At 35.1% G+C, this 11,246-nt stretch overlaps 2 long non-coding RNA genes across 2 annotated transcripts; one reads left to right on the top strand and one right to left on the bottom strand.

Moving 5' to 3' along the window:
• The first annotated feature begins 1,727 nt into the window (after nucleotides 1-1,727).
• On the top strand, nucleotides 1,728-6,712 carry LOC139157735 (uncharacterized). The gene is made up of 2 exons (XR_011557559.1): nucleotides 1,728-1,831; nucleotides 5,961-6,712. It is a non-coding gene; the product is annotated as an uncharacterized lncRNA (long non-coding RNA).
• On the bottom strand, nucleotides 6,131-10,991 carry LOC139157734 (uncharacterized). The gene is made up of 3 exons (XR_011557558.1): nucleotides 10,626-10,991; nucleotides 8,642-8,777; nucleotides 6,131-7,331 (listed from the first exon to the last, which is right to left on the bottom strand). It is a non-coding gene; the product is annotated as an uncharacterized lncRNA (long non-coding RNA).
• Nucleotides 10,992-11,246: the final 255 nt, after the last annotated feature.

The raw sequence follows: 11,246 nt of genomic DNA on the forward strand, positions 1-11,246 counted from the left end.
ATCCCACAAAATTCTTCCTATTGGAGAGAAATAAGGGAGGGATCATTTGTAATCTTTTAACCTGAGCGACATAGTAGCAGAAATATAACAAGGGCAGAGAGTTTAGTAAAATTCCATCCCAGCTGCATAGCATTCTCTGCAATTCCTGAATCTTTGAAAGAGTTGGAGTTATTGAGGGAGAAAAATAAAAGAAAATTCAATAATCCAATCTAACTAAAAGTCATATTTTAGGCAGAACTATTCTAACAAGGAGAAAGATTTTGGTTATCTTTTTAGACTGATAATTTTTAATTACTCAATAATTATATTATATAATATAATTGGAGCATTTTTTTTTTGTTCCCAGTCCTTTGGTGCAATGCTCCTAGAGCATGGTTTGGCAGTCAAAGCTGGGTGGCATCAAAATTGAATAAAATAATAAATTAATAAAGCAAAGTACACCAAAATGATGAATAAATTATGGTACATTAACCGTGCTGTTCTGTTCAAAAAACCTTCCTAATCATGCTGTTCCGGATCTATTTGACCCGGACTGAAAATTGTTCATTTTAGGTACTTATATTTTGTCTTTTTGAAAGTTTTTTTTCACTTGGAAACTAGTTTGAACATTTCTGCACACAGTGAAATGAAAATTGAACTGAAAAAATTGATGCTTATTGGTTTATTTTGCTCATAAATGGGCCCCCATGCTTATACTCAAATAGGCTTATACTCAAGTAGGCTTATACTTGAGTATAAGAACCTATGGTCTTATATTCAAAAATAAACAAATAAGCATCAATTTTTTCAGTTCATTTATATTTTTCTTATGATCAGGAATGTTCAATTTTGTACATCAAACCTTTTGGGGGAAAATCCCTTGGAGATTTATAGCCTAAAAAAAATATAAACTGATACTAAATGCTCAAAAATGGGGGTGGGGGCTTTTTGATCAAAATAAACCAATAAGCATCATTTTTTCAGTTCAATTTTCATATCATTGTGTGCAGAAATGTTCAGACTACCTTCCAAGTAAAAAAACTTTTCAAATTGACCAAACATAAGCATCTCAAATGAAGAATTTTCGGTCCCGGTCAGGATGACCAGGAAACAGAGCTTTAGGGACATTTTTTCAGCAAGAAAAAAGACCCCTACCCCTCAAAAAAATTCTCATAGAGAGAACTCCTGAAATGATGCAAAGTCATGAAATTTCAAGTTTCAGATATGCAGGGAAAATTTTTACAGGGTCTCAAACTTTGATTTCGGGTCTCACAGACCCGAACAGAAACCATATTCTCTTGTCTAGGAAATGTTGAGCAAACTGAAAATCAGGTGTTTTGCACTGCCAAAAATTCCCAACTCCCCAAAACTCTGGAAATTAACAAATTTGGTTGCTAATAGAATTTGATGAAGAAACAAAGAATCAAAACAGATTATATTTTCTGTACCAAGGGATAATATTCAAATAGCTTTATCCATGATCCATGAGCAAGAAAAATCAGTCTCAGTATTTTATACAATATATTTGAAGGACCAAGTAACAAGACCAAGAAAACATGTAGTATTATGTATATGTATATGTTATGGAGAAATTTGCAAAGCAATGTGTTTTATGGTCCTTTAATAGCAAAGTTTAAGTTATTCATTAATTTACTTATTTCAACAGGAAATTTACAGGTATGAATATCAAGTCTGGGCTGCAAATCTAGATGGTCATCAAAGTCATTCAGAGAGTTCCAACCTAAATGGATACCTATATAATAGGGCAAAACTAGTAGCTCTAAGCTGAACTAAAGTATGGTTGGGCAGGTGAACAATAACACTGATCAACGCAAAAAAATCACCAGCAAAGGTAATATGTATGTTTTATGGAGTTTGATGTGCTGATTCCAAAAAATGCTTAGTTCTGCACTATCACATGAAGTTTCTTGTAGCATACAAAAAGCATTTTTGTTATTATGTTACTTCTGCATTTTCAATGTATTTGATTTTTGTATGTTATTCCCATTTCTTTGCTTTCTGTGCTTAAATGTGAATTTTCTTACAGGGACAACATCAGTAAAGTTTTTAGTGAGTTTTATGGGAAGGAGTATTGACAGTGCAGTTAGCCAATGACTGCTTCTTGGAAAGTCACATGTTATGGGGAGGAACTAACTGTTATGAGGTGGTAAGATTTGAGTCAGTCAGAAAAGGATGGTGATGGCAGCAAGGATTGGTATATGAGACTGTGACAGGAGATAGGCCTCTACAGGCCTCATAAGGTGTAACTAATTGAGGGCCTCCACAGAGACAAAACCTGACAGCAGCCAATATCACATTGAGAAACTGCCTGTCTGCAAATGTTCCTCTGTAAGGATTATCAAAAATTTTTTGTTAGACCTGTGTAATTAATTGAATTCAACATTCCCACTATTGTGTGGCAGGATCCAGTTGCCTTCTAGTGGAGGGATGAACAGAAGACTGTTTGTTTGTTTGTTTGTTTGTTTGCTTGCTTGCTTGCTTGCTTGTTTGTTTGCTTGCTTGCTTGCTTGCTTGCTTGCTTGCTTGCTTGTCCGTCCGTCCGTCCGTCCGTCCGTCCGTCCGTCCGTCCGTCCATCCATCCATCCATCCATCCATCCATCCATCCATCCATCCATCCATCCATCCATCCATCCATCCATTTATTTATTTATTTATTTATTTATTTATTTATTTATTTATTTATTTATTTATTTATTTATTTATTTATTTATTTATTTATTTATTTATTTACCACTCCTCTCCGAGGACTTGGGGCAGCTGACAACATATCAAAGAGCGTAACAGTATACATCTAAAAATCCAATTAATATGACTAAAAAACCCTTAAACCTGGTCTTCTACATAAATTCTGTAGATGCAGAATGTTCTAGCCTTGTTCTCATCTTGTGGCTGCTAGCAGCAGCTTCCACCAATCTGTTTGTCATGACATTACACCTTTTGCCTTTCTCCTCTTGTCTTCCATTTCCTGTCTCTAGGAATAAGATTTTTTAAAAATAAAATGCTTTGGCAGGCTGTTCCTACTAGCTGCCCATGAGCTCTGGATTTTGGCTGGGAGTCTGGCATCAGGATGCCAGCTTGAGCAGTAAATTTATTTGATAATTATTCATATACTCAGTATTAATGTAGATAAACAATTAAAGTACATTTTATTGCGATACTTCCAGTTAACAATAAAACTGGCTGCCTCAGCCAAATTACAAGCTAGAAGGCAGAACAATGCATCTCTTTATGCTTATGTAACCCTACATAAACATGCTTATGTAATCTGCACTAATTTCTAATAGACACCCAGGTGCAATTCAAGGTGTTGGTTATCATCTATGAAGATGAAGTCTTACATGGTTTAGAAATATGCTACTTGCAGAACCACCTACCCTCAAGAACATATGCCTACCCATATGGTCCCATAAGGAGGGCATGCTCCCCCTACCTTCTTATCGATCTTGTCATCTTATGGAGATAAGAAGTGTGCCTTTTCTGTGGCTGCCTTTGTCCTCTGAAACAATTTTCCCCATATATGTATAAATTAATATTTTAATAAATAAAATACAAATAAAGATAAGTCCCACTTTAATTTTAATGCCTGGCTTTCCTCCCAGGATTGATTGATCGATCGATCGATCGACCTATCTATCTATCTATCTATCTATCTATCTATCTATCTATCTATCTATCTATCTATCTATCTATCTATCTATCTATCTGACTTCTATGCCACCCTTCTCGAAGTGACTCAGGGTGGCGTACAACATTGTAAATGCAGACAATATATGTGAAGAAATCTAATTATTTTTTAAAAGGAATTAGGAGTCAGTAGAGTGAAGTCCCCTTTTACATTCTCTTTGGGTCTTTGGTCACCATTTTTATATATTTTTATTTTATATTTATATTTTGTTTTTGTTTTAACATTGTGTATTTTGGGGAAGGTTGTTTGCTTTTTGCTGTATGCCATCCAGAATCAACTCATCTGCATTGGGCAGCCTTATAAATCTAATAAATAAATGAATAAGCCTAGTTAATCCTTGAGTAAAAATAATGTTTACAAGCAAAAGTTACTAAAGGTTACATAACTAAGCATCAGAATTATACTGCCCCACCTGATGGCTGCAACTTTGGAGAGAAACCTGCCCCAGAGTCTAGCGGGGGCTGATCTGCTCCTCCTAAGAATGGCTTCTCTTCTGCAGCCCTTCCCCTTGCCCAGAACATCTCCTGCTCTCAACTCCGGGGGCCACGCCCTGCTCAATAATGTGGCTGCCTTTAGACAGGACCCCCTCAACCTCCTCCTGGAGAGAGTCTCAAGATCCCGTTTCTCTGGACATTTTCTCCAGCCCTTCACAGACAAGACAAGCTTGGAGCTTATTTTATTTTAATATTTGTTTATTTATTTTGGTGTGAAATACCAAAATAAAAACAATCCCAAACTAAAATCCAAGACAATGTTCTGCTGAACACATTTTGCAAAGGAAGTTCTGCGAAATCAATAACACTGATTTTGTTGTTGTCTTGGGTGACATCTGCGAAAAAAATTAAAGGTGCTCAGGCATAAAAATGTGCCACTCAGACACTATACTTTTCTGCACAGACACCCCAAAAAATTAGAGGGAACATTGCCTGTGGATCAGGAGCAGATTCTAGCTTTTCTCGCTGCCGATTCACTTACTCCCATGTCCCTCCTGGGAGTGCAAACACTTTGTGTGTGAGCACACATTCACAGTGCTGAAAAAAATCTGATTAAAAAACAAAAACAAATGTACACTGGCAAAAAATCAAAAAGCCCTCCCCCAAAGCCCAAAACAAGATTGCAACGGTTGGCCAGTGCCAGAAACTCAGTTTCTGTGTATGTGCAGAAGAAAAAAAACCCAGAAAAATTCAGGGGGTGGGGGGAGATTAAAGTGGCAGTGCCCACAGACTGGCACTGACTGAACCGGTTCCAGTATATCATTGTGATGTCACCAGTGGTTTGCTACTGTCTGGTTTGGTGCTGCAACCCAACAGGACCGACACAGACTTCAGAGGATAATCAGAACTGCAGAAAAAACAATTGCTGCCAACCTGCCTTCCATTGAGGACCTGTATACTGCACGAGTCAAAAAGAGGGTGGGGAAAATATTTCCTGACTCCTCACATCCTGGACACAAATTGTTTCAACTCCTACCCTCAAAATGTTGCTACAGAGCACTGCACACCAAGAAAACTAGACACAAGAACAGTTTTTTCCGAACTCCATCAAATAATTCCTTCAACACTGTCAGACTTTCTACTAAATCTGCACTTCTATTCTACTAGTTTTTCTCATCATTCCTTTCACCCATTTCCTCCCATGTTGACTGTATGACTGTAACTTAGATTAGATTAGATTAGATTTATTGGATTTATATGCCGCCCCTCTCCGCAAACTCGGGGCGGCTCACAACAATAGTAAAAACAGTACATAATAACAAATCCAATGCCCACCAATCTAATTACAATTTAAGTTTCCGAACACTTTTCAAAGGTAGCCCCATGTAGAGAGCATTACAATAGTCGAGCCTCGAGGTGATGAGGGCATGAGTGACTGTGAGTAATGACTCCCGGTCCAAATAGGGCCGCAACTGGCGCACCAGACGAACCTGGGCAAACACCCCCCTCGCCACAGCTGAAAGGTGTTTCTCTAATGTGAGCTGTGGATCGAGGAGGACGCCCAAGTTGCAGACCCACTCTGAGGGGGCCAATAATTCCCCCCCCCAGGGTAATGGACGGACAGATAGAATTGTCTGTTGTTGCTTATATCCTAAGATTTTTATTAATATTGCTTCTTCATTGCTTATTTGACCCCTATGACAATCATTAAGTGTTGTACCTCATGATTCTTGACAAATGTATATTTTATTTTATGTACGCTGAGAGCATATGCACCTAGACAAATTCCTTGTGTGTCCAATCACACTTGGCCAATAAAAATCCTATTCTATTCTATTTAGGCGAACCGATCCAAAGCAGGAGGAACTCATCTCAGCTGTGGGTAATAGAAATGGTTTCTTCAGCCTGCTACTTTTATTATAATGGGTTGGATGAAATGATAGGGTTTTTTTAAATCTAATACATCTAGAAATCATATGAATGGGAACATCAGTAATAAACATTCACAAAATTTGCTTTAAGATCTGTATTTTATTTGAGTTTGTTAGTAATATTTTACAAGATTAAGGAATATTAATAGAAAAAAAGGAGATATCACTCAGTGCAAATGCATAAAGTATTTGTTTTTATGTTCAAAGTCTCATTGGTGATTTGCCTAAAATGGGGATGCCTGAAATTGCAGACTTCATCATTTTTACTGCTTTTTGGGGGGGCTGGGGCTGGGGGGCCGTATGGGCATGATTTCTTTGATCAGAGAAAAGACATATCCATTTTTATTGGTGACTGGAGACCCCTTATGAACTCTTGGCATGAAATGGGGGAAGATGAACTTATAATTTATAGGTTGGATGATTAGACAGGATAGATTCTAGAAAGAAGAGAGACATATTGTAATAATACAGAAAGAGGCAATTATATAATTGTACGTATAACTGTAAAAATTAGAAGTTACTTCTTTATTTCTCTTTTACATCTGTTTTAGTTCTTTTTCTTTCTTGCACTTTTAGCTTTTTCTTTTCTTTCTTTATTTTTCCTTTTTCTGTACTTGAAATTAATTGCTATTAGTTGTTATCTTTCTTTTTAAAGTTTTTTTTAGAAAGATAGTTGATAGATTTAAAAAACCTTTGAGGGGGAAAAAGCTGAAAGGCTCAAGAAACAAGGATATGCAAATGAAGCAGAAGGTGCATTTGTGCAAGTGTTTACATGAGATATTTTCATGCATATCACAAGGAATATCACATTATAATAGCTCTGTAATTTACCTTGTCTAAATAAAAATGTAAATTTCTTCCAGATAATTCCAGAAAAGCAAGTAAATCTTTTATTTTACCTTCCTTTTTTCCTCCCTTTCTTTAAAATATCCATAAACTTTACTTTTTGATATTATAGCATATTTCTAAAATTTACCTAATTATTTCTTAATTTAGGATAAACTTTCATTTCCAAAATTCTGTGTAGAGAACTCTAGCTGGTTACTTAATATTTTAGGGAAAACTTGCTCTTAAGTCAAAACATGAATACATGTAAAAGGGGGAGAAGAGGATGGAGAGGAGTGAACATTATGTCTGTTTATAGGCCAAACAAATAACTCTTTATTCTTGACTTTGAAGCTGAAGCCACCAATATCCAAATCCGGCATGTATTTCTCTAGAATCCAGAAGTTTTACTTTGTCTATGGTTTAATTCATTACCACCTTCTGTAGCTGTAAGGACTAGAGAAAAAGAGAAAAAATAATGAAAATAAAGCATTTTTCTTTTTAAAGTAACTTAAAAGATAGCTATTCTCTTCACCGTCTATTTGCTTTACCATTGTAATAGTTAATAGAAAGGTAGTCATAGGAGCTGGCTTGTTTTATGTTGTTTTTTAAAAAGCAAAATGAATAAAAGGGTTTGGAAGAACATTTGTGCAATATAACAAATGGTAAAAGTGAGAAGTACACACTTAGAAGGAAGCTGATTTATCTGACCATCAATCTTTCTTCTTTGAATTATTATAATTTAATCTGATCTGAAATGCTAATCAGCACTTGGGACAATTTATCTCCTTGAAGTTTTGTAATCATGAGATTTGGAAGTTTCTAAAGTAAAATTTCCATAATTTTGCATTAATAGTGCAGTACTGGTAGGGAAAATGGACAATTGCCTGTCTTTTATTTGAATGGAACCTTATTTAATTTAATTTGTGGTTCTTAACCCCACTAGTTGAAATTGTGCTTCCATATTTGCACTTTTCTAAAATTTCAAATGTATTTTTAAACACACATTATGGGAAAATGTTAATAGATATGTTTATCGATATGAATACCAGTAGGAGTTATTTATTTATATTATAGTTATTTGCAACTCATCTCAAATCCAATGTTTATGGGCAATGTGGAAATCTGAATTTACTTAAAGGGAATTGTTTAAAAAACTTCATCAGATTAGGAAAAACTGCACTCAAAATGCAAATATTAGAATATTGCAAGGTAATGTTCAAGAATTCAAGAATCCCTTGAACTATTTGTAAAAACCATAAAGGCAAGAAAAAATAAATTAAATTAATAATGAATGAATGAATGAATGAATGAATGAAATTCAAACAACAAAAGCGCTGGCATGTGGACAGATTTTTAAGAAATATTATTAAGATACAGGATAACAAATAATCATGAACACTTAAATTAGTGAGACATATTTCTGAGGAGAAATGTTTAAGTATTTCCTTATTTCACACACACACACACACACACACACACACACACACATCCCTTCCATCCATTATCTGAAGAACAGAGTGTTAGGGAAAATAAGACAAAATAATTCAATTCAAAACAAAAGGCACAATTAGGCTGTAGATACACAGTCCTGAATTCAGCAGTGGAAAACCAGATCTTCTAAAGCCAAGCAATGTTGGTGTCAACTTGGAGTCTGTGCAAGGTCACAAGAGAAAAGGTCCCTAGAACCTGTCTATTAACGGTCAAAACTCCTGGATTTACTTGGTCCTTTTAATAATGAATAAATATAGTGACTTTTGACTTACGATTTACAGCAAACCAGGGTTCCCCACTGACATGTCCCTCCAGTAGGTATAGTCCGCCCAGGGCAGTAGTGGTATTTGCAAAATCCATGGTGACTCCTCCTGCATTCTAAGGTATCATGGGCAGGCTGAGAACTTCCTGTCACAACAAAAAAAAAAAAAACCACAATGAGTTAGTATTGAAGGCTTCCCTACTCATCTTTCTCTTAGGGATTTTTTTTGAGAACTTGTGGAGGGGAAACTAAGATGAGGGGACAGTGAAGGTGTAAGTAACCTGACCTTAGATTTCCTAATTGTCACTGAGATACTTCAAACCACTGTTTCTCAGGGTGCTGTACATTAATCCTATTGCTTTTTTTGGGTTCCTGTCCAGTTGGAGGGATGCAAAGCTCCCTGACTGTACAATAAACTTTGTATCTTCATTTCCCTTTTAAAGTGATGAGCATTGTTAAAGCAAATTGGTCTTCTGAAGCTTTTTAAAAGTCACAGGCCAAAGGAGTTCATGAAATTCAGATTTCTTCAAATTAAGTTTTCTGGCAGGCTCCCAGCTTTCCTAAGCTTTCTAAATTGTTCAAGTACTTCATCAGGATAAGGCAAATAATCTGGGCATAGTACTACCTACAGGTTATGACAACATTGAAGTCAATATACTGATTAACATGCCATTCAAAAGTGGGCGGGGGGAAACATGATTAGAAATAAGTAAAGCACTTTACTGCTATCTGATAGTAATCATACCAATTTGATTTATTTATTACAATAAATAACTAATATCATTATAAACATGTTTTTTAAAAAATTAGGTGAGTCTTTTAAAAGGTTACTAAATAATTATAATTATCAATTAGTCAAAAGCTTACAAAACTCTATCGTGGTTGGGTAAGATGTTATATTGGCCCATGAAGCAGCTGGGTATTTATTTTAATATTTTTATTTGCTAATTTAGGCACTTTCAAGGGAACCAAAATCCCACAGTTCTATTGATTTCTTCTTTCTCCTAGATATATCCCTTTCCTTTATCTTCTCATTCATTTCAACCAATATATTTGCCTTGCCTCCCGGGATTGTGGATGCTCGGTATTGAAAGCTTTTAAGAAGAGAATGGATAACCATTTGTCTGAAATGATATAGGGCTGGCTGGAGAATTCTGGGAGTTGCAGTTCACAAGTGACAAGTTGCCAAGTTTGAAGACCTCTGATATAGAGTCCCCTGCCTGGCAAAGGATTAGAGTAAAAGATTTTCAAAGTCTCTTCCAACTTTGTTATCCTGATACTTAATTTTAAAGCAAAAGTTAACTTCACTGCTTGTTACATTAATATTCAAAACTATAATTAATATTGATAGAATATCCACATATCTACTCTTTTGTAATTGTTCTAAAGCATCTATATGACAGATTATTAAGAATCACAATGTTTTATATAAATATTATTATATTGAAATAATATACTGTAGTAAAATAGAGAAAATGGGTAGAATTAATAATTTGTTAAAAGCTGAACTATTTCTTTATTAAAACGTTATGAATACACCTCTATTTTCTTCAAAAGCCATTCTTTTAATTACTATTTTCTAATATTTTTATATTTGCAATGTTATATTTTTATTGTACTTTAGCATATCTTTTAGCAGTTATTCTTTACTAATAAAATATTTATTCTTTTAAAAATTGACTGTCAGATCTAGGGCAAAGATCTCGTGTCTTCCTGCATAAAGGAAAAGTGATTCCATTGTTATACTGTTTTTATTACTGTTGTGAGCCGCCCCGAGTCTTCGGAGAGGGGCGGCATACAAATCTAATTTATTATTATTATTATTATTATTATTATTATTATTATTATTATTATTATTAAGAGCTGTGCATATTATTTCTACTTTATAATCATCAATATCCATACTCATTAAAAATTTGAGAGTTGCTCTATTTGTAGTATTTAATTTAATGTAAATATTTTAATATATAACTTTCTTAATTTTCCCCTCTTACCTGGAATAATTTGACTGAAGAACAAGAGAGCAGCAAAGCAAAGAAAAAGTGTCTTCATGGCTAAAGGCTGATGTTCTCCAGATGTGTTTAAGCTGCTTGAAGTTCTTTAGGAGAAGAAGGGGGCCAGTCTTTATAAGACTTTCAGAGCACTATGACATCATGAGCGTTGAGAAAAACAAGCAGTATTACTATTTTTAAGCAATAATATATTTTGGGAAATCTCATTTATTCCATTTCTAAATGCAAGGGCGGTATTGCAAAATGTCCCAATTCCTCTTGACCATGGAGTACAGCCAGGCAAATGAGGTAACGTTCACCAGATACAGAAGGCTACTTTTACAAAATGGTTATGATGCCAGAGAAAAGTCACACAGTCTCAACTATGCTAGCTTTGAATCAAATTGAGACAGAAGTTATAATCATTAAGCTGCAGAACTGGATAATTTGGGGGGTATTTCCATTATTACTCCACATCCGTTTGGGTGCTGCATATTGTTAATGATTTGCAATTAGCATTTAAACTGCGTAGTGATGTCACAGACTGTAGGAGTATAATCTGATGACCCAGAACTGAGTGCAGCTACAGAAAGTCTTGGATACTTTTATTTATGATCCCTAACC

Source organism: Erythrolamprus reginae, chromosome 1 (assembly GCF_031021105.1).
Source record: "Erythrolamprus reginae isolate rEryReg1 chromosome 1, rEryReg1.hap1, whole genome shotgun sequence".
NCBI classification, from domain to species: Eukaryota; Metazoa; Chordata; class Lepidosauria; order Squamata; family Dipsadidae; genus Erythrolamprus; species Erythrolamprus reginae.